This window comes from Pseudophryne corroboree, unplaced genomic scaffold, assembly GCF_028390025.1.
Source record: "Pseudophryne corroboree isolate aPseCor3 unplaced genomic scaffold, aPseCor3.hap2 scaffold_893, whole genome shotgun sequence".
Classification (NCBI taxonomy): domain Eukaryota; kingdom Metazoa; phylum Chordata; class Amphibia; order Anura; family Myobatrachidae; genus Pseudophryne; species Pseudophryne corroboree.
Window position 1 is genome coordinate 221,066 of NW_026970472.1, and position 22,794 is coordinate 243,859.

General features: G+C 49.3%; 11 non-coding genes and 1 pseudogene across 11 annotated transcripts; all 12 read left to right on the forward strand.

The window, feature by feature from the left end:
• The first annotated feature begins 15,604 nt into the window (after positions 1 to 15,604).
• Positions 15,605 to 15,768, forward strand: LOC135044194 (U1 spliceosomal RNA). The gene has a single exon (XR_010236912.1). It is a non-coding gene; the product is annotated as a U1 spliceosomal RNA (small nuclear RNA).
• Positions 15,769 to 15,920: 152 nt separating this feature from the next.
• On the forward strand, positions 15,921 to 16,062 carry LOC135044175 (U1 spliceosomal RNA; annotated as a pseudogene).
• Positions 16,063 to 16,754: 692 nt separating this feature from the next.
• On the forward strand, positions 16,755 to 16,918 carry LOC135044162 (U1 spliceosomal RNA). Its single transcript, XR_010236882.1, has one exon. It is a non-coding gene; the product is annotated as a U1 spliceosomal RNA (small nuclear RNA).
• A 152-nt stretch (positions 16,919 to 17,070) lies between these two features.
• LOC135044200 (U1 spliceosomal RNA) lies at positions 17,071 to 17,233 on the forward strand. Its single transcript, XR_010236917.1, has one exon. It is a non-coding gene; the product is annotated as a U1 spliceosomal RNA (small nuclear RNA).
• Positions 17,234 to 17,907: 674 nt separating this feature from the next.
• On the forward strand, positions 17,908 to 18,071 carry LOC135044152 (U1 spliceosomal RNA). Its single transcript, XR_010236872.1, has one exon. It is a non-coding gene; the product is annotated as a U1 spliceosomal RNA (small nuclear RNA).
• A 972-nt stretch (positions 18,072 to 19,043) lies between these two features.
• Positions 19,044 to 19,209, forward strand: LOC135044178 (U1 spliceosomal RNA). The gene has a single exon (XR_010236897.1). It is a non-coding gene; the product is annotated as a U1 spliceosomal RNA (small nuclear RNA).
• Positions 19,210 to 19,361: 152 nt separating this feature from the next.
• Positions 19,362 to 19,524, forward strand: LOC135044179 (U1 spliceosomal RNA). The gene has a single exon (XR_010236898.1). It is a non-coding gene; the product is annotated as a U1 spliceosomal RNA (small nuclear RNA).
• Positions 19,525 to 20,195: 671 nt separating this feature from the next.
• Positions 20,196 to 20,359, forward strand: LOC135044150 (U1 spliceosomal RNA). The gene has a single exon (XR_010236871.1). It is a non-coding gene; the product is annotated as a U1 spliceosomal RNA (small nuclear RNA).
• Positions 20,360 to 20,511: 152 nt separating this feature from the next.
• Positions 20,512 to 20,674, forward strand: LOC135044193 (U1 spliceosomal RNA). The gene has a single exon (XR_010236911.1). It is a non-coding gene; the product is annotated as a U1 spliceosomal RNA (small nuclear RNA).
• Positions 20,675 to 21,345: 671 nt separating this feature from the next.
• On the forward strand, positions 21,346 to 21,510 carry LOC135044183 (U1 spliceosomal RNA). Its single transcript, XR_010236902.1, has one exon. It is a non-coding gene; the product is annotated as a U1 spliceosomal RNA (small nuclear RNA).
• A 152-nt stretch (positions 21,511 to 21,662) lies between these two features.
• On the forward strand, positions 21,663 to 21,825 carry LOC135044191 (U1 spliceosomal RNA). Its single transcript, XR_010236910.1, has one exon. It is a non-coding gene; the product is annotated as a U1 spliceosomal RNA (small nuclear RNA).
• Positions 21,826 to 22,499: 674 nt separating this feature from the next.
• Positions 22,500 to 22,663, forward strand: LOC135044160 (U1 spliceosomal RNA). Its single transcript, XR_010236880.1, has one exon. It is a non-coding gene; the product is annotated as a U1 spliceosomal RNA (small nuclear RNA).
• The last annotated feature ends 131 nt before the right edge of the window (positions 22,664 to 22,794 follow it).

A 22,794-nucleotide genomic window follows, 5' to 3' on the forward strand; every position in this document is an offset into this window, starting at 1 on the left:
AGGTGATATCTAATTAGCACACAGGTAAGGAATTAAGAAAATCTTTATTTAAGGGTGAAGATGTTTCTCACAAAATCGTTGCCCCAATGCATCATTGAAATTCAAGCTGGAAAGATGATTTTAATATATCACTTGTACATTTTGTATTGCTCTTCTGGTGACAATGTAGTTTGCTTTTGTCAATTACCATTTTAATAATCGGGTAAAGAAAATTAATTGGATTTTTGAAAGAAAACAATACTGTCAATATACTATTAAAACAAATTAAAATGGTAAAAGTTATTGTACTTTAAGTAAAAATAAAAGAGCAAAAATATCAATCCCAGTTTTGGATTACTTTAATTAACAAAAAAAAAATGCATATAGCAGAGGATAGTTTCAATCTGCCTACCTCTGGGTTATGGACCCAGCATGCTTCCATTACAGTACTCTGCTGCACATGTAAGTGCAAGAGATCCTGAAGCACTCACTTATCATGGGAAAGTACCAATGTGTTTCTTCATTGGTTGATGGAAGAAACATCATACAAAAACTCTCCACATTATTGACTTTTTAAAATGTTTCTAGGAATCGTTCTAGATGAATGCTTATTAGCCTTTGTCAGTATGTACTTTTGCAAAGTGTCGCGGTGGCGCAATCAGTTAGTGTGTAAGGCTATTAACCAAAAGGTTGGTGGTTCAATCCCACCCAGGGACTTAATTGACCTTGTTATCAGATTTTGGTGATCTTTAAGTAGACAAGTCAAAATTTCAAACCCCCTGTTATGGTGTAGGGTACCTGGCCTTCTCTGATGTAATCAGAGTTAGATTTGATTCAGTGATTTTATAAAAACAGCTAGGAAGCACAATTTAGCAGTGGGTTGCAGAGAAAAAGAAAAATGCTGGCAGAAAAATCCAATTGAGTGATTAAACAGCTCTTCATTTTCTGGCTTTATTTTTATGCTAACTAATTTGTTCTCTGAAAAGTGTCCACAAAGCCAAGTATCTGATTAACATATTTGTAGGGATGGTTTTTCACCTATTACTAAATTAAACTTGCTTCATTGGAAAGGCAGCAAGATGCATCCTCATTTCAATATCTACTGAAATAATACAGGTTGACACCAGGAAACATTAACGCCACTGCATCCTTGCTGCTTTCTCATGTGGAAGTCTGTTTAATGTGAAAACAAGGTGATATCTAATTAGCACACAGGTAAGGAATTAAGAAAATCTTTATTTAAGGGTGAAGATGTTTCTCACAAAATCGTTGCCCCAATGCATCATTGAAATTCAAGCTGGAAAGATGATTTTAATATATCACTTGTACATTTTGTATTGCCCTTCTGGTGACAATGTAGTTTGTTTTTGTCAATTACCATTTTAATAATAGGGTAAAGAAAATTAAGTGGATTTTTGAAAGAAAACAATACTGTCAATATACTATTAAAACAAATTAAAATGGTAAAAGTTATTGTACTTTAAGTAAAAATAAAAGCTAAAATATCAATCCCAGTTTTGGATTACTTTAATGAACAACAAAAAAATGCATATAGCAAAGGATAGTTTCAATCTGCCTACCTCTGGGTTATGGACCCAGCATGCTTCCATTGCAGTACTCTGCTGCACATGTAAGTGCAAGAGATCCTGAAGCACTCACTCATCATGCGAAAGTACCAATGTGTTTCTTCATTGGTTGCTGGAAGAAACATCTTACAAACACTCTCCAGATTATTGACTTTTTAAAGTTTTTCTAGGAAACGTTCTAGATGAATGCTTATTAGTCTTTGTCAGTATATACTTTTTGCAAAGTGTCTCTGTGGCGCAATCGGTTAGTGTGTTCAGCTATTAATCAAAAGGTTGGTGGTTCAATCCCACCCAGGGACGTAATTGACCTTATGATCAGATTTTGGTGATATTTAAGTAGACAAGTCAAAATTGCAAACCCCCTCTTATGGTGTAGGGTACCTGGCCTTCTCTGATGTAATCAGAGTTAGATTTGATTCAGTGATTTTATAAAAAAACAGCTAGGAAGCACAATTTAGCAGTGGGTTGCAGAGAAAAAGAAAAATGCTGGCAGAAAAATCCAATTGAGTGATTAAACAGCTCTTCATTTTCTGGCTTTATTTTTATGCTAACTAATTTGTTCTCTGAAAAGTGTCCACAAAGCCAAGTATCTGATTAACATCTTTGTAGGGATGGTTTTTCACCTATTACTAAATTAAACTTGCTTCATTGGAAAGGCAGCAAGATGCATCCTCATTTCAATGTCTACGGAAATAATACAGGTTGACACCAGGAAACATTAACGCCACTGCATCTTTGCTGTTTTCTCATGTGGAAGTCTGTTTAATGTGAAAACAAGGTGATATCTAATTAGCACACAGGTAAGGAATTAAGAAAATCTTTATTTAAGGGTGAAGATGTTTCTCACAAAATCGTTGCGCCAATGCATCATTGAAATTCAAGCTGGAAAGATGATTTTAATATATCACTAGTACATTTTGTATTGCTCTTCTGGTGACAATGTAGTTTGTTTTTGTCAATTACCATTTTAATAATCGGGTAAAGAAAATTAAGTGGATTTTTGAAAGAAAACAATACTGTCAATTATAAGGGCACGGTCGTGCCCTTATATTAAGGCTGAATCGAACAAACGGAATTCTCCCATAGGGAACTTCTGAGATGGGGGCATGGTGTTTGAGGGGCTACACCTCAAAACTGATAGGACGTACTGAGCTGAAATTTGGCATGGACGCGTAGAATCGTCACCCGCTGCTGCAGGCCAAATTTCAGGGCAAAATAATAAAAAATGAGGAATTGGGAGTAAGCTAAATTCCAACTGTCAGTTTTTTTCTGCCACTCCCTCTGTGGCTTTTTGACAACGTTTTCCTATAGAGTGAATGAAGATTTTTTTGGGAAGGCATAACTCAGGATAGAGGACGAATTAAGACTTGGGGTTTGTTTTACTAGATAGAGTATGCCCCAGTGTAGTGCCTTTTGGGGTTGTGGTTTTTCAGAAAGTTATAGGGGTTTTTTAATTAAGAGAAATATGCCCCATTATAGAGATAGGGCATTTCAATTTGTTGCGCCTGCGCAGTGACCGCCAGCAGGGGGTGTACAGAGAGTAGCTCTGGCAGTTGGGCACGAGGAGACAGAGCGGGAAGGAGTCACGTGGAGCTGCAGGAGGACAGCCAGCGGTTCCCGGCGTGTGAGTTCATTGAGGTCCATGAAGCGGGAGGAGATCGCCGGAGCTGCGTAGCACTGGGTGAGTTCTGTCAGGCAGCCCACCGCTGTGTACCCAGCTTCCACTTCTCCCCCGCGTGTCCGGCCACCCTCCCTTCCCGCCCGCCCGGCCACCCTCCCCTCCCGCCCGCCCGCCCGCCCGCTCGCCCGCCCGCTTGCCCGCTGTGTGCCCGGCCGCCCGCCGGACCTTCCCTGGTGGCTGCCTGCGTCTCCTCCCCGCGTCTGTGGTGCGGCTGGCAGTAGGAGGCGTCTCGGGCAGCTGTGTCCGGCCACTCCTCCCTCCTCCTCCTCCCGCTGTGTCCGGCCCTCCCTACCTGCAGTATGCGGTATTTATCAAGGTCTCTATGGTCACCAGTCACCCCCCCTTCCCCCTCTCGCCCTCCCTGCTGTGTGTCCGTCTCCCCCCCCCTGCTGTGTGTCCGTCGCCCCCCCCCTTGCCCTCCCTGCTGTGTGTCCCCCCCTCCTCCCTGCAGTGTGTTCCCCCCCCGTGCCCTCCCTGCTGTGTGTCCGGCCACCCTCCCCTCCTCCCGCTGTGTCCGGCCACCCCCCCTCCCGCTGTGTCCAGCCACCCCCCCCCCTCTCGCTGTGTCCGTCCACCCCCCCCCTCCCGCTGTGTCCGGCCACCCCCCCCTCCCGCTGTGACCGGCCACCCCCCCCACTCCCGCTGTGTCTGGCCACCCCCCCCCTCCCTCTGTGTCCGGCCACCCTCCCCTCCTCCCGCTGTGTCCGGCCACCCTCCCCTCCTCCCGCTGTGTCCGGCCACCCCCCCCTCCCGCTGTGTCCGGCCACCCCCCCTCCCGCTGTGTCCGTCCACCCCCCCCTCCCGCTGTGTCCGGCCACCCTCCCCCTCCCGCTGTGTCCGGCCACCCCCCCCTCCTCCCGCTGTGTCCGGCCACCCCCCCTCCTCCCGCTGTGTCAGGCCACCCCCCCTCCTAACGCTGTGTCTGTCCACCCCCCCTCCTCCTCTCTGCTGTGTGTCCGTTCTCCCCCCGCCCTCCCTGCTGTGTGTCCGTCCCCCCCCGCCCTCCCTGCAGCGCCTGACACACGCACATGCAGCGCCTGACACACACGCACACACGCAGCACCTGACACACACACACAGACGCAGCACCTGACACTCACACGGACCTGACACACACGCACACACTCACACGCAGCGCCTGACACACACAGACACGCAGCGCCTGACACACACAGACACGCAGCGCCTGATACACACACACTCACGCACCTGACACACACACTCACGCACCTGACACACACACACACACTCACGCACCTGACACACACATACTCACGCACCTGACACACGCACACTCACGCACCTGACACACGCACACGGCACGCAGCACCTGACACACACACACAGCACCTGACACACACACACACACACGCAGCACCTGACACACAGACATGCAGCGCCTGACACACACACACAGACATGCAGCACCTGACACACACACGCAGACACGCAGCACCTGACACACACACACACACGCAGCACCTGACACACACACGCAGACATGCAGCACCTGACACACACACGCAGACACGCAGCACCTGACACACACACGCAGACACGCAGCACCTGACACAGACACGCAGCACCTGACACACACACACATACGCAGCACCTGACACACACACACACAGCACCTGACACATACACACGCAGCACCTGACACAGACATGCAGCGCCTGACACACACATGCAGACATGCAGCACCTGACACACACATGCAGCACCTGACAGACACACACACACACACACACACACACACATGCAGCACCTGACACACCCACACACACAGACATGCAGCACCTGACACACCCACACACACACGCAGCACCTGACACACATACATACATGTGGCATTTAACGCACACACGCACAGCACCTGACACACAATCATATACACTCAGAGCACCTAACACACACATACACTCGCAGCACCTCACACACACTCGTATACACACGCAGCACCTGCCACTCACACATATATACACATGTAGCACCTGCCACTCCCACATACATGAACAGCACCTAACACACACATATATACATGCAGCACCTGACACACACATACACGTGCAGCACCTGACAGTCACACACATACAGATGCGACACAAACACATACACGCTCAACACCTGACACCCACGTGGCAGCTGACGCATACAAATGCAGCACCTGAGATACACACATATACACGTGCAGCACCTGAGACACACACATACACGTACAGCACCTGACACACACACACATGTATGTACACGCGCGGCTCCAGGCACACACATACGTACGTACACACGCGGAATTTAACACACACACACACATACACGTGCGGCACCTGACACACATGTACGAACACGCGTGGCTCCTGACACACACACACGCGTGGCTCCTGACACACACACACACACATGCACGAACACGCGCGGCTCCTGACACACACACGTATATACGTATACGCACGGCACCTGACACCTACACGTATGTACGTATACGCACGGCTCCTGACACCCACACGCATGTACACGCGCGGCTCCTGGCACACACACACACACACACGTACGTACACGCGCGGCACCTGACACACGCCTGTACGTACACACATGCACAGCACCTGACATACACACATGTAGGTATGCGCCACCTGACACACACACACACACACACGTACACGTACGACACTTGACACACACGTACGTACACGCACGGCACTGACACGTATGTACGCGCACGGCACCTGACACTCACGTACATACTAGTGATGAGTGGGTTCGGTTCGTCGGAATCCGAACCCCCCGAACTTCACCCATTTTACACGGGTCCGAGGCAGGTTCGAACCTTCCCGCCTTGCTCGGCTAGCCTGAGCGCGCACGAACGTCATCATCCCGCTGTCGGATTCTCGCGAGATTCGGATGTCTGCATTCGTGGAAAGGGATCCCATGTGTAAACATGGGACCCCTTTCAGTCCGTCTGGTCCGGGTGTTCGGTTTGTTGTTTTGCCAAGTACGTGGATTTAATCTGGAACCTGGATCAGGTGAGTATAATTATCTTTTATTTTCAGGTACCCGTGGATTCTACTTGGAGAAGAGGACCGACTGCTTCATGTCAACATAGGTAAGTATGTGTGTGTCGGCAGGTGGGAAATAAAGTTATACTTTCACGGTGTCTGTGTCCTGTTTTTATTTGGGTATTTTTTCCCCAGTAGAACTACAGGTACCAGCGGGCCCGTTTTTCTCCTGCATGCTGGTACTTGTGGTTCTCCAAGTACCAGCTTGCGGGGGAGGCTTGCTGGGACTTGTAGTACTACTAGAAAAAACAATATTCTTTAAATTTTCTCAAGGCTATCAGCCTCCCATCCGCAGCCCTTGGATGGGGGGGACAGCCTCGGGCTTCACCCCTGGCCCTTAGGTGGCTGGGGGGGACCCCTTGATTGAAGGGGTCCCCACTCCCCCAGGGTACCCCGGCCAGGGGTGACTAGTTGGATATTTAATGCCACGGCCGCAGGGCACTGTATAAAAGTGACCCCCGGCTGTGGCATTATCTGTCCAGCTAGTGGAGCCCGATGCTGGTGTAAAAAATACGGGGGACCCCTACTCTTTTTGTCCCCCGTATTTTTTGCACCAGAACCAGGCGCAGAGCCCGGTGCTGGTTTTAAAATTACGGGGGATCCCCTGTCCGTTTTTCCCCCGGATTTTTAGAACCAGGACCGGCTCGAAGAGCCCGAGGCTGGTTATGCTTTGGAGGGGGGACCCACGCAATTTTTTTTTCGGGTTTTTCACATTCCATTTAAAAAATAAATAATATTTTAAAAAATATATAAATAATACTTGTGCCTCCAAAAAAGACAAACCAAGTACCTAATCCCTTCTAATATAAATAGATATGCTATTACCAAAAAAAAAAAACTGCAAAAAAAAAACATGTTTTTAAATTTTTTTTATTAGATTCCGCCAGCAAAGTGTGGCGGATTGAAAATGACGAATTTACTGTTTAAAAGCACTGTTGTCGAATTTACAAACTTCAATTGAATATACTTTTGTCGAATTGCCGCATTTGTACCATTGCAGAAAAGTCGAATTTGTCAAATGTCGAATTTTAAAGTCGAATTTTGAAAGCCTGTAAGAATAGGCTCCGTCCCCTTCTACCCCTGTACCTTGCTCTCTCCTGTCTGTGCTCTCTCCCGTCTGTAGGACTAGGCCCCGCCCCCTTCTTACCCTCCTGTGACTGCTCTCTCCTGACAAGTGGACCAGGCCTGCCCCCTACACGCTGCTGGTGTCTTCATTGTTACTTGGTCTGGAGCTCCGTTGGGGAGAGAACTCACGTGAGCTCATTAAGAATGAGGAACTGGGATGTTTTAATTTTATTGTGAGTAGTGTAGTGTGGTGATGTAGTATGTTGTATGGGGGGTATAGTGTAATTATGAAGTGCAGCATATGGGAGGGCTGTAGCATAGTGATGTAGTGTGGCATATGGGGGGTGGTAGCGCATAGGCGTGCGTACAGGGGGTGCCTGGTGCGCACAGGCACTCCCTAATGTTCAGCACCGCTGCACGCCACGCTTGCTGTAGCACAGTGATCGCTGACTGTGTGATCGGTGGAGCCTAGCCTGCAGCTCATTTCCGTACCTCCCACCACCGCTGCACCCGACCCCCCTCTGCCTGCTGCTAATACTATGCTGAGTGCATTCGTCGGCGGCCTCACTGGGGGGACTGGCGTCACCTTGCAATGTGACGTGGTGATGTCCGCCCATGCTCTCCTCCCGCCCACCTGTGCTTTCCACCTGCTGCGGTCTCTCAGTCCTAGTGTGCCGCGGCCGCCACACCACTGGCAGTGTTCCTCTAGGAGGGACTGAGAGCTGCTGGCAGACACATTCTGCTGAGACTTACTTGTCAGTGCGGGTTCCGGACGGCAGGCGGCGGGTGGGAGGGCAGACGGGGAGCAGGTGTCACAAGGAGTGTGTGGGTAACTAATTCACAATACTTCCGCTCAACGTGGCACTGCTGGTCCTTCATCTCCCATGTCTCTTCACCAGGTGGCGGGCGGCCCGGAAATTAAGTGATGTGTTGTGCAGCAGTCAGTGTGAAGTGACTGTGAGTAACACTGGTGGTGCTGATGATGCTGCTGCAGAATCTGGAAGCAATTAATTCATAAATATAATGTACTCTATCAGTGTTTCTCTGACGTCCTAGTGGATGCTGGGAACTCCATAAGGACCATGGGGATTAGCGGCTCCGCTGGAGACTGGGCACAAAAGTAAAGCTTTAGGACTACCTGGTGTGCACTGGCTCCTCCCCCTATGACAATCCTCCAAGCCTCAGTTAGATTTTTGTGCCCGGCCGAGAAGGGTGCACACTAGGGGCTCTCCTGAGCTTCTTAGTGAAAGTTTAGTTTTAGGTTTTTTATTTTCAGTGAGACCTGCTGGCAACAGGCTCACTGCATCGAGGGACTAAGGGGAGAAGAAGCGAACTCACCTGCGTGCAGAGTGGATTGGGCTTCTTAGGCTACTGGACACCATTAGCTCCAGAGGGACCGAACACAGGCCCAGCCTCGGAGCTCGGTCCCAGAGCCGCGCCGCCGGCCCCCTTACAGAGCCAGAAGCAAGAAGAGGTCCGGAAAATCGGCGGCAGAAGACATCCTGTCTTCACCAAGGTAGCGCACAGCACTGCAGCTGTGCGCCATTGCGCCTCAGCACACTTCACACTTCGGTCACTGAGGGTGCAGGGCGCTAGGGGGGGGCACCCTGAGCAGCAATAGAAACACCTTGGCTGGCGAAAATACATCATATATAGCCCCCAGGGCTATATGGATGAATTTTAACCCCTGGCAGATTCCACAGAAAAACGGGAGAAAAGGCCGCCGAGAAGGGGGCGGAGCCTATCTCCTCAGCACACTGGCGCCATTTTCTCTCACAGCTCCGTTGGAGGGAAACTCCCTGGCTCTCCCCTGCAGTTACTACACTACAGAAAGGGGTTAAAAAAGAGAGGGGGGCACTAATTAGGCGTAGTATAACAATACAGCAGCTATAAGGGGAAAAACACTTATATAAGGTTATCCCTGTATATATATATATATATATATAGCGCTCTGGTGTGTGCTGGCATACTCTCCCTCTGTCTCCCCAAAGGGCTAGTGGGGTCCTGTCCTCTATCAGAGCATTCCCTGTGTGTGTGTGTGTCGGTACGATTGTGTCGACATGTATGAGGAGGAAAATGGTGTGGAGGCGGAGCAATTGCCTGTAATGGAGTTGTCACCCCCTAGGGAGTCGACACCTGAGTGGCTGAGCTTATGGAAGGAATTACGTGACAGTGTCAGCTCTTTACAAAAGATTGATGACATGAGACAGCCGGCTACTCAGCCTGTGCCTGTCCAGGTGTCTCAAAAGCCATCAGGGGCTCTAAAACGCCCGTTACCGCAGATGGCAGATACAGACGCCGACACGGATACTGATTCCAGTGTCGACGATTAAGAGACGAATGTGACTTCCAGTAGGGCCACACGTTACATGATTGAGGCTATGGAAAATGTTTTTACACATTTCTGATAATACCAGTACCACTAAAAAGGGTATTATGTTGGGTGAGAAAAAACTGCCTGTAGTTTTTCCTGCATCTGAGGAATTAAATGAAGTGTGTGATGATGCGTGGGTTTCCCCCGATAAAAACTGTTAATTCCTAAAAAGTTATTAGCATCATACCCCTTCCCGCCAGAGGATAGGGCACATTGGGAAACACCCCCTAGGGTGAATAAAGCGCTCACACGCTTGTCTAAACAGGTGGCACTACCGTCCCCGGATACGGCCGCCCTTAAGGAACCTGCTGACAGAAAGCAGTAAAATATCCTAAAATGTATATACACTCACACGGGTGTGATACTGCGACCAGCAATCGCCTCAGCCTGGATGTGCAGTGCTGGGGTGGCTTGGTCGGATTCCCTGACTGACAATATTGATACCCTAGATAGGGACAGTATATTACTGACTATAGAGCATTTAAAAGATGCTTTCTATATATGCGTGATGCACAGAGGGATATTTGCCGACTGGCATCAAGAGTAAGTGCGCTGTCCATTTCTGCCAGAAGAGGGTTATGGACAAGACAGTGGTCAGGTGATGCTGATTCCAAAAGGCATATGGAAGTATCGCCTTATAAAAGGGAGGAGTTATTTGGGGTAGGTCTAACAGACCTGGTGGCCACGGCAACGGCTGGGAAATCCACATTTTTACCCCAGGTAGCCTCTCAACATAAGAAGACGCCGTATTATCAGGCGCAGTCCTTTGGGCCCCATAAGGGCAAGCGGGCAAAAGGCTCCTCATTTCTGCCCCGTGGCAGAGGGAGAGGAAAAAGGCTGCAGCAAACAGCCAGTTCCCAGGAACAGAAACGGTGGGGGCCCGTCTCATAAATTTCAGCGTGCAGTGGGCTCACTCACAGGTGGACCCCTGGATCCTTCAGGTGGTATCTCAGGGGTACAAATTGGAATTCGAGACGTCTCCCCTTCGCCGTTTTCCTAAAGTCTGCTTTACCGACGTCTCCCTCCGACAGGGAGGCGGTATGGGAAGCCATTCACAAGCTGTATTCCCAGCAGGTGATAATCAAGGTACCCCTCCTACAACAGGGAAAGGGGTATTATTCCACGCTGTTTGTGGTACCGAAGCCGGACGGCTCGGTGAGACCTAATTTAAATCTGAAATCCTTGAACACTTACATACAAAGGTTCAAATTCAAGATGGAGTCACTCAGAGCGGTGATGGCAAACCGGGAAGAAGGGGATTATATGGTGTCTCTGGACATCAAGGATGCTTATCTCCATGTCCCAAATTACCCTTCTCACCAAGGGTACCTCAGGTTTGTGGTACAGAACTGTCACTATCAGTTTCAGACGCTGCCGTTTGGTTTGTCCACGGCACCCCGGGTCTTTACCAAAGTAATGGCCGAAATGATGATACTCCTTCGAAGGAAGGGAGTTTTAATTATCCCTTACTTGGACGATCTCCGGATAAGGGCAAGATCCAGGGAACAGTTGGTAGTCGGGGTAGCACTATCTCAAGTAGTGTTGCGGCAGCACGGTTGGATTCTTAATATTCCAAAATCGCAGCTGATTCCGACGACACGTCTTCTATTCCTAAGGATGATCCTGGACACAGTCCAGAAAATAAGAATTTACTTACCGATAATTCTATTTCTCATAGTCCGTAGTGGATGCTGGGGACTCCGAAAGGACCATGGGGAATAGCGGCTCCGCAGGAGACTGGGCACAAAGTAAAAGCTTTAGGACTAGCTGGTGTGCACTGGCTCCTCCCCCTATGACCCTCCTCCAAGCCTCAGTTAGGATACTGTGCCCGGACGAGCGTACACAATAAGGAAGGATTTTGAATCCCGGGTAAGACTCATACCAGCCACACCAATCACACCGTACAACTTGTGATCTGAACCCAGTTAACAGCATGATAACAGAAGGAGCCTCTGAAAAGATGGCTCACAACAACAATAACCCGATTTTTGTAACAATAACTATGTACAAGTAATGCAGACAATCCGCACTTGGGATGGGCGCCCAGCATCCACTATGGACTATGAGAAATAGAATTATCGGTAAGTAAATTCTTATTTTCTCTAACGTCCTAGTGGATGCTGGGGACTCCGAAAGGACCATGGGGATTATACCAAAGCTCCCAACCGGGTGGGAGAGTGCGGATGACTCTGCAGCACCGAATGAGAGAACTCCAGGTCCTCCTCAGCCAGGGTATCAAATTTGTAGAATTTAGCAAACATGTTTTCCCCTGACCAAGTAGCTGCTCGGCAAAGTTGTAAAGCCGAGACCCCTCGGGCAGCCGCCCAAGATGAGCCCACTTTCCGTGTGGAATGGGCTTTTACAGATTTTGGCTGTGGCAGGCCTGCCACAGAATGTGCAAGCTGAATTGTACTACAAATCCAACGAGCAATCGTCTGCTTAGAAGCAGGAGCACCCAGCTTGCTGGGTGCATACAGGATAAACAGCGAATCAGATTTTCTGACTCCAGCCGTCCTGGAAACATATATTTTCAGGGCCCTGACTACGTCCAGCAACTTGGAATCCTCCAAGTCCCTAGTAGCCGCAGGCACCACATATGAAAAATTAGGTAAGGGCTTTTATAGGATAAAGCCGCCAATTCTGAGACACGATGTACAGAGAGCCAACGTAAAAAATAACAATGTTTATTAATAAAACATATAAAAAGATTAATTGTCAAATAACCGGTGAAAAATATATATAAATATATATAAGAACATTCTACCTTTGAGAAAGTCACGTGAACGTGACGAAACGCGTCAGGACCCGCCCCTATCCACACTCAGCTCAGGTGAAATCTTCCAGGTGTTCCTTGGTCCCCGCTGCACCCTCCTTCTACAGCATCCGACATCAGCGGCTTCAGCGCACACGCCGCCACGACCGGGTTGTGAGAGAGACGGTCCATTCCTTTCCGCTGCACAGCGTATATGGGCATTGCAGGACATTGAAGCCGAGGACGCTCGGCTCTTACCAGCCCATTTTGGAAAGGTATTGAATATCAATTTCAACTGAGGGACTTTTTTATTCATTAGGATCCTACCAACACACCTGGTATTTATCAACTATCTAACAAGTGAATCACTGAACTTTTCACCCCAATAAGCTGAGTCATTACAATATACCACTAGTTCACGTCTAGTGACTGTTCTTATATATATTTGTATATATTTTTCACCGGTTATTTGACAATTAATCTTTTTATATGTTTTATTAATAAACATTGTTATTTTTTACGTTGGCTCTCTGTACATCATGTTTCGTTCCTGATATTCAGCGCAGCCGTTTGTTCTTTTTCTATGCTATCACCACAATACTACACATAGTATTCCGGCAAGCGCAGACTATCAGGAACATAAAATTGTGATTATTTAATTCTATGAAACACGTATTGGTTTTCACTTTTTATTTTGATGATTAGGCGCTCGTTTGTTGCAGTTTTTTGTTTTGGTCAATTCTGAGACACGCCTGGCTGAAGCCAGGGCTAACAGCATTACCACTTTCCATGTGAGATATTTTAAGTCCACAGTGGTGAGTGGTTCAAACCAATGTGATTTTAGGAATCCCAAAACTATATTGAGATCCCAAGGTGCCACTGGAGGCACAAAAGGAGGCTGTATATGCAGTACTCCCTTGACAAACGTCTGAACTTCAGGAACAGAAGCCAGTTCTTTTTGGAAGAATATTGACAGGGCCGAAATTTGAACCTTAATGGACCCTAATTTGAGGCCCATAGACAGTCCTGTTTGCAGGAAATGCAGGAAACGACCCAGTTGAAATTCCTCTGTAGGGGCCTTCCTGGCCTCGCACCACGCAACATATTTACGCCAAATACGGTGATAATGTTGTATGGTTACATCCTTCCTGGCTTTGATCAGGGTAGGGATGACTTCATCCGGAATGCCTTTTTCCTTCAGGATCCGGCGTTCAACCGCCATGCCGTCAAACGCAGCCGCGGTAAGTCTTGGAACAGACATGGTCCCTGCTGGAGCAGGTCCTTTCTTAGAGGTAGAGGCCACGGGTCTTCCGTGAGCATCTCTTGAATTTCCGGGTACCAAGTCCTTCTTGGCCAATCCGGAGCCACGAGTATAGTCTTTACTCCTCTCCTTCTTATGATTCTCAGTACTTTTGGTATGAGAGGAAGAGGAGGGAACACATACACTGACTGGTACACCCACGGTGTTACCAGAGAGTCCACAGCTATTGCCTGAGGGTCCCTTGACCTGGCGCAATATCTGTCCAGCTTTTTGTTGAGGCGGGACGTCATCATGTCCACCCTTTGGTTTTTCCCAACGGTTCACAATCATGTGGAAGACTTCTGGGTGAAGTCCCCACTCCCCCGGGTGAAGATCGTGTCTGCTGAGGAAGTCTGCTTCCCAGTTGTCCACTCCCGGAATGAACACTGCTGACAGTGCTATCACATGATTCTCCGCCCAGCGAAGAATCCTTGCCACTTCCATCATTGCCCTCCTGCTTCTTGTGCCGCCCTGTCTGTTTACGTGGGCGACTGCCGTGATGTTGTCCGACTGGATCAACACCGGCTGACCCTGAAGCAGAGGTCTTGCCTGACTTAGGGCATTGTAAATGGCCCTTAGTTCCAGGATATTTATGTGAAGTGACGTTTCCATGCTTGACCACAAGCCCAGGAAATTTCTTCCCTGTGTGACTGCTCCCCAGCCTCTCAGGCTGGCATCCGTGGTCACCAGGACCCAATCCTGAATGCCGAATCTGCGGCCCTCTAGGAGATGAGCACTCTGTAACCACCACAGGAGAGACATCCTTGTCCTTGGAGACAGGGTTATCCGCTGATGCATTTGAAGATGCGATCCGGACCATTTGTCCAGCAGATCCCACTGAAAAGTTCTTGCATGGAATCTGCCGAATGGAATCGCTTCGTAAGAAGCCACCATCTTTCCCAGGACCATTGTGCATTGTACTGACACTTGGCCTGGTCTTAGGAGGTTCCTGACTATGTCGGATAACTCCTTGGCTTTCTCCTCCGGGAGAAACACCTTTTTCTGTACTGTGTCCAGAATCATCCCTAGGAACAGCAGACGTGTCGTCGGAATCAGCTGCGATTTTGGAATATTTAGAATCCATCCGTGCTGTCGTAGTACTACTTGAGATAGTGCTACTCCGACCTCTAACTGTTCTCTGGACCTTGCCTGCTTACTTTGTGCCTTCCAATGCACAATGCAAACTACAGGTAGTGCTGCAGGGCCCACACCCTTTTACTTGCCGTACAGAGCAGCTCTGGAGCTGTTACAGTGCCCAGCTGCTGCAAGAAATCAGCTTGAATGCTTCAGGGGCTGGGGCATAGCCAACATGAGCCCCACACCGAAGGAGGGTGGAGGTGTTTAATGCGAACTAGGGGTCATCCAAGCACCGCAAAAGGCCGCCATGCCCTGCACGCCCCTTTTCTCTTTTCATATGCAGACGAGGGTTGAAGCCAACTTTGACCCACTGCTTGGATGACATCACCGTATGCAAATCCATCTGCTGCAGGCCTTCCCCCAGGAATGCTTGCACTAGTTGTTGCATTTGGTTTGTTGTTTGACCCACTGCTTGGATGACATCACCGTATGCAAATCCATCTGCTGCAGGCCTTCCCCCAGGAATGCTTGCACTAGTTGTTGCATTTGGTTTGTTGTTTGGGGGTGCTTCATTATTAGGCAGCCTTCTGCCCTCCCATGTTCATCTGAAAATTTGTGTTCTCCCTGCAGTTGTTGTCCCCAGATGAGAGTTCCCTTGTGCTGCCTCAGTTGAATCTCCTTTACTTGACAGAGATGTGCCTGAGCAGCGGCCCTCCCCAGCCCTATCCCAAATCATACTTATTTTGCATAGGAGATACCATGGTCATGAAGATTGTTCTCCCAGGGTGAGGTTCATTCATTGCATTCTGGGTATGCTGACCCCTGTGATTTCCCCAAATGTGGGAAACTCGACTGCATTATTTGTGGTAGTGGGGGACTGTGTTTGTGCTTTCCTCTGGTCAGCTCTGGTAAAAGTCAGATTTATTTGTCTCAGATCTTCCTCTAGCCTTGTTCTTCTTTCGAGAGTTCCCTTGTGCTGCCTCAGTTGGATCTCCTTCACTTGACAGGGGGGTACCCGAGCAGCGACCCTCCCCAGCTCTAGCCCAACTTCTACTTACCTGGCAGGTGAGATACTATGATCATGTAGGTGCTTCTCCCAGGGCAAGGCTCACCCATTGCACTCTGGGTGTGCTGCTCCTGCGATTTCCCCAAATGTGGGAAACTTGACTGCATAATTTGTGTTTCCCCTGGTCGGCTCTCATATAATTCAGATCTCTTTGTCTCAGGTCTCTCTCCAGCCTAGTTTGCTGTCTGTTTCAACTTCTCTTTTCTTGAGCCGCTCCCTTCTATGCCCTTGCGCACTATCCTGACTTCTCCCGTCTGCTTACTTTGTGCCTTCCAATGCACAATGCAAACTACAGGTAGTGCTGCAGGGCCCACACCCTTTTACTTGCCGTTCAGAGCAGCTCTGGAGCTGTTACAGTGCCCAGCTGCTGCAAGAAATCAGCTTGAATGCTTCAGGGGCTGGGGCATAGCCAACATGAGCCCCACACCGAAGGAGGGTGGAGGTGTTTAATGCGAACTAGGGGTCATCCAAGCGCCGCAAAAGGCCGCCATGCCCTGCACGCCCCTTTTCTCTTTTCATATGCAGACGAGGGTTGAAGCCAACTTTGACCCACTGCTTGGATGACATCACCATATGCAAATCCATCTGCTGCAGGCCTTCCCCCAGGAATGCTTGTACTAGTTGTTGCATTTGGTTTGTTGTTTGGGGGTGCTTCAGTATTAGGCAGCCTTCTGCCCTCCCATGTTTATCTGGAAATATGTGTTCTCCCTGCAGTTGTTGTCCCCAGATGAGAGTTCCCTTGTGCTGCCTCAGTTGAATCTCCTTTACTTGACAGAGATGTGCCTGAGCAGCGGCCCTCCCCAGCCCTATCCAAAATCATACTTATTTTGCATAGGCGATACCATGGTCATGAAGATTGTTCTCCCAGGGTGAGGTTCATTCATTGCATTCTGGGTATGCTGACCCCTGTGATTTCCCCAAATGTGGGAAACTCGACTGCATTATTTGTGGTAGTGGGGGACTGTGTTTGTGCTTTCCTCTGGACAGCTCTGGTAAAAGTCAGATTTATTTGTCTCAGATCTTCCTCTAGCCTTGTTCTTCTTTCGAGAGTTCCCTTGTGCTGCCTCAGTTGGATCTCTTTCACTTGACAGGGGGGTGCCAGAGCAGCGACCCTCCTCAGCTCTAGCCCAACTCCTACTTACCTGCCAGGTGAGATACTTTGATCATGAAGGTGCTTCTCCCAGGGCAAGGCTCACCCATTGCACTCTGGGTGTGGTGCCCCTGCGATTTCCCCAAATGTGGGAAGCTTGACTGCATAATTTGTGTTTCCCCTGGTCAGCTCTCGTATAATTCAGATCTCTTTGTCTCAGGTCTCTCTCCAGCCTAGTTTGCTGTCTGTTTCCACTTCTTTTTTCATGAGCCCCTCCCTTTTATACCCTTGTGCACTATCCTGACTTCTCCTCCTGTCTGCTTACTTTGTGCCTACCAATGCACAATGCAAACTACAGGTAGTGCTGCAGGGCCCACACCCTTTTACTTGCCGTACAGAGCAGCTCTGGAGCTGTTACAGTGCCCAGCTGCTGCAAGAAATCAGCTTGAATGCTTCAGGGGCTGGGGCATAGCCAACATGAGCCCCACACCGAAGGAGGGTGGAGGTGTTTAATGTGAACTAGGGGTCATCCAAGCGCCGCAAAAGGCCGCCATGCCCTGCACGCCCCTTTTCTCTTTTCATATGCAGACGAGGGTTGAAGCCAACTTTGACCCACTGCTTGGATGACATCACCGTATGCAAATCCATCTGCTGCAGGCCTTCCCCCAGGAATGCTTGCACTAGTTGTTGCATTTGGTTTGTTGTTTGGGGGTGCTTCAGTATTAAGCAGCCTTCTGCCCTCCCATGTTCATCTGAAAATATGTGTTCTCCCTGCAGTTGTTGTCCCCAGATGAGAGTTCCCTTGTGCTGCCTCAGTTGAATCTCCTTTACTTGACAGAGATGTGCCTGAGCAGCGGCCCTCCCCAGCCCTATCCCAAATCATACTTATTTTGCATAGGAGATACCATGGTCATGAAGATTGTTCTCCCAGGGTGAGGTTCATTCATTGTATTCTGGGTATGCTGACCCCTGTGATTTCCCCAAATGTGGGAAACTCGACTGCATTATTTGTGGTAGTGGGGGACTGTGTTTGTGCTTTCCTCTGGTCAGCTCTGGTAAAAGTCAGATTTCTTTGTCTCAGATCTTCCTCTAGCCTTGTTCTTCTTTCGAGCGTTCCCTTGTGCTGCCTCAGTTGGATCTCTTTCACTTGACAGGGGGGTGCCCGAGCAGCGACCCTCCCCAGCTCTAGCCCAACTCCTACTTACCTGCCAGGTGAGATACTATGATCATGAAGGTGCTTCTCCCAGGGCAAGGCTCACCCATTGCACTCTGATTTCCCCAAATGTGGGAAGCTTGACTGCATAATTTGTGTTTCCCCTGGTCGGCTCTCGTATAATTCAGATCTCTTTGTCTCAGGTCTCTCTCCAGCCTAATTTGCTGTCTGTTTCCACTTCTTTTTTCATGAGCCCCTCCCTTTTATACCCTTGTGCACTATCCTGACTTCTCCTCCTGTCTGCTTTCTTTGTGCCTTCCAATGCACAATGCAAACTACAGGTAGTGCTGCAGGGCCCACACCCTTTTACTTGCCGTACAGAGCAGCTCTGGAGCTGTTACAGTGCCCAGCTGCTGCAAGAAATCAGCTTGAATGCTTCAGGGGCTGGGGCATAGCCAACATGAGCCCCACACCGAAGGAGGGTGGAGGTGTTTAATGCGAACTAGGGGTCATCCAAGCGTCGCAAAAGGCCGCCATGCCCTGCACGCCCCTTTTCTCTTTTCATATGCAGACGAGGGTTGAAGCCAACTTTGACCCACTGCTTGGATGACATCACCGTATGCAAATCCATCTGCTGCAGGCCTTCCCCCAGGAATGCTTGCACTAGTTGTTGCATTTGGTTTGTTGTTTGGGGGTGCTTCAGTATTAGGCAGCCTTCTGCCCTCCCATGTTCATCTGAAAATATGTGTTCTCCCTGCAGTTGTTGTCCCCAGATGAGAGTTCCCTTGTGCTGCCTCAGTTGAATCTCCTTTACTTGACAGAGATGTGCATGAGCAGCGGCCCTCCCCAGCCCTATCCCAAATCATACTTATTTTGCATAGGAGATACCATGGTCATGAAGATTACTCTCCCAGGGTGAGGTTCATTCATTGCATTCTGGGTATGCTGACCCCTGTGATTTCCCCAAATGTGGGAAACGCGACTGCTTTATTTGTTGGTAGTGGGGGGACTGTGTTTGTGCTTTCTTCTGGTCAGCTCTGGTAAAAGTCAGATTTCTTTGTCTCAGATCTTCCTCTAGCCTTGTTCTTCTTTCGAGAGTTCCTTTGTGCTGCCTCAGTTGGATCTCCTTCACTTGACAGGGGGGTGCCCGAGCAGCGACCCTCCCCAGCTCTTGCCCAACTCCTACTTACCTGCCAGGTGAGATACTATGATCATGAAGGTGCTTCTCCCAGGGCAAGGCTCACCCATTGCACTCTGGGTGTGCTGCCCCTGCGATTTCCCCAAATGTGGGAAACTTGACTGCATAATTTGTGTTTCCCCTGGTCGGCTCTCGTATAATTCAGATCTCTTTGTCTCAGGTCTCTCTCCAGCCTAGTTTGCTGTCTGTTTCCACTTCTCTTTTCTTGAGCCGCTCCCTTCTATGCCCTTGCGCACTATCCTGACTTCTCCCGTCTGCTTACTTTGTGCCTTCCTACGCACAATGCGAACTACAGGTAGTGCTGCAGGGCCCACACCCTTTTAGTTGCCTTACAGAGCAGCTCTGGAGCTGTTACAGTGCCCAGCTGCTGCAAGAAATCAGCTTGAATGCTTCAGGGGCTGGGGCATAGCCAACATGAGCCCCACACCGAAGGAGGGTGGAGGTGTTTAATGCGAACTAGGGGTCATCCAAGCGCCGCAAAAGGCCGCCATGCCCTGCATAACCCTTTTCTCTTTTCATATGCAGATGAGGGTTCCAGCCAACTTTGGCACACTGCTTGGATGACATCACCGTATGCAAATCCGTCTTCTGCAGACCTTCACCCAGGAATGCTTTTACTAGTTGTTGCATTTGGTTTGTTGTTTGGGGGTGCTTCAGTATTAGGCAGCCTTCTGTCCTCCCATGTTCATCTGAAAATATGTGTTCTCCCTGCAGTTGTTGTCCCCAGATGAGAGTTCCCTTGTGCTGCCTCAGTTGAATCTCCTTTACTTGACAGAGATGTGCCTGAGCAGCGGCCCTCCCCAGCCCTATCCCAAATCATACTTATTTTGCATAGGAGATACCATGGTCATGAAGATTGTTCTCCCAGGGTGAGGTTCATTCATTGCATTCTGGGTATGCTGACCCCTGTGATTTCCCCAAATTTGGGAAACTCGACTGCATTATTTGTGGTAGTGGGGGACTGTGTTTGTGCTTTCCTCTGGTCAGCTCTGGTAAAAGTCAGATTTCTTTGTCTCAGATCTTCCTCTAGCCTTGTTCTTCTTTCGAGAGTTTCCTTGTGCTGCCTCAGTTGGATCTCCTTCACTTGACAGGGGGGTGCCCGAGCAGCGACCCTCCCAAGCTCTAGCCCAACTCCTACTTACCTGCCAGGTGAGATACTATAATCAGGAAGGTGCTTCTCCCAGGGCAAGGCTCACCCATTGCACTCTGGGTGTGCTGCTCCTGCGATTTCCCCAAATGTGGGAAACTTGACTGCATAATTTGTGTTTCCCCTGGTCGGCTCTCGTATAATTCAGATCTCTTTGTCTCAGGTCTCTCTCCAGCCTAGTTTGCTGTCTGTTTCAACTTCTCTTTTCTTGAGCCGCTCCCTTCTATGCCCTTGCGCACTATCCTGACTTCTCACGTCTGCTTACTTTGTGCCTTCCAATGCACAATGCAAACTACAGGTAGTGCTGCAGGGCCCACACCCTTTTACTTGCCGTTCAGAGCAGCTCTGGAGCTGTTACAGTGCCCAGCTGCTGCAATAAATCAGCTTGAATGCTTCAGGGGATGGGGCATGGCCAACATGAGCCCCACACCAAAGGAGGGTGGGGGTGTTTAATGCGAACTAGGGGTCATCCAAGCATCGCAAAAGGCCGCCATGCCCTGCACGCCCCTTTTCTCTTTTCATATGCAGATGAGGGTTGAAGCCAACTTTTACCCACTGCTTGGATGACATCACCGTATGCAAATCCGTCTTCTGCAGAACTTACCCCAGGAATGCTTGCACTAGTTGTTGCATTTGGTTTGTTGTTTGGGGGTGCTTCAGTATTAGGCAGCCTTCTGCCCTCCCATGTTCATCTGAAAATATGTGTTCTCCCTGCAGTTGTTGTCCCCAGATGAGAGTTCCCTTGTGCTGCCTCAGTTGAATCTCCTTTACTTGACAGAGATGTGCATGAGCAGCGGCCCTCCCCAGCCCTATCCCAAATCATACTTATTTTGCATAGGAGATACCATGGTCATGAAGATTACTCTCCCAGGGTGAGGTTCATTCATTGCATTCTGGGTATGCTGACCCCTGTGATTTCCCCAAATGTGGGAAACGCGACTGCTTTATTTGTTGGTAGTGGGGGACTGTGTTTGTGTTTTCCTCTGGTCAGCTCTGGTAAAAGTCAAATTTCTTTGTCTCAGATCTTCCTCTAGCCTTGTTCTTCTTTCGAGAGTTTCCTTGTGCTGCCTCAGTTGGATCTCCTTCACTTGACAGGGGGGTGCCCGAGCAGCGACCCTCCCCAGCTCTAGCCCAACTCCTACTTACCTGCCAGGTGAGATACTATGATCATGAAGGTGCTTCTCCCAGGGCAAGGCTCACCCATTGCACTCTGGGTGTGCTGCCCCTGCCATTTCCCCAAATGTGGGAAACTTGACTGCATAATTTGTGTTTCCCCTGGTCAGGTCTCGTATAATTCAGATCTCTTTGTCTCAGGTCTCTCTCCAGCCTAGTTTGCTGTCTGTTTCAACTTCTCTTTTCTTGAGCCGCTCCCTTTTATACCCTTGTGCACTATCCTGACTTCTCCTCCTGTCTGCTTACTTTGTGCCTTCCAATGCGCAATGCAAACTACAGGTAGTGCTGCAGGGCCCACACCCTTTTACTTGCCTAACAGAACAGCTCTGGAGCTGTTACAGTGCCAAGCTGCTGCAAGAAATCAGCTTGAATGCTTCAGGGGATGGGGCATGGCCAACATGAGCCCCACACCGAAGGAGGGTGGGGGTGTTTAATGCGAACTAAGGGTCATCCAAGCGCCGCAAAAGGCCGCCATGCCCTGCATACCCCTTTTCTCTTTTCATATGCAGATGAGGGTTCCAGCCAACTTTGGCCCACTGCTTGGATGACATCACCGTATGCAATTCCGTCTTCTGCAGAACTTCCCCCAGGAATGCTTGTACTAGTTGTTGCATTTGGTTTGTTGTTTGGGGGTGCTTCAGTATTAGGCAGCCTTCTGCCCTCCCATGTTCATCTGAAAATATGTGTTCTCCCTGCAGTTGTTGTCCCCAGATGAGAGTTTCCTTGTGCTGCCTCAGTTGAATCTCCTTTACTTGACAGAGATGTGCATGAGCAGCGGCCCTCCCCAGCCCTATCCCAAATCATACTTATTTTGCATAGGAGATACCATGGTCATGAAGATTGTTCTCCCAGGGTGAGGTTCATTCATTGCATTTTGGGTATGCTGACCCCTGTGATTTCCCCAAATGTGGGAAACTCGACTGCATTATTTGTGGTAGTGGGGGACTGTGTTTGTGCTTTCCTCTGGTCAGCTCTGGAAAAAGTCAGATTTCTTTGTCTCAGATCTTCCTCTAGCCTTGTTCTTCTTTCGAGAGTTCCCTTGTGCTGCCTCAGTTGGATCTCTTTCACTTGACAGGGGGGTGCCCGAACAGCGACTT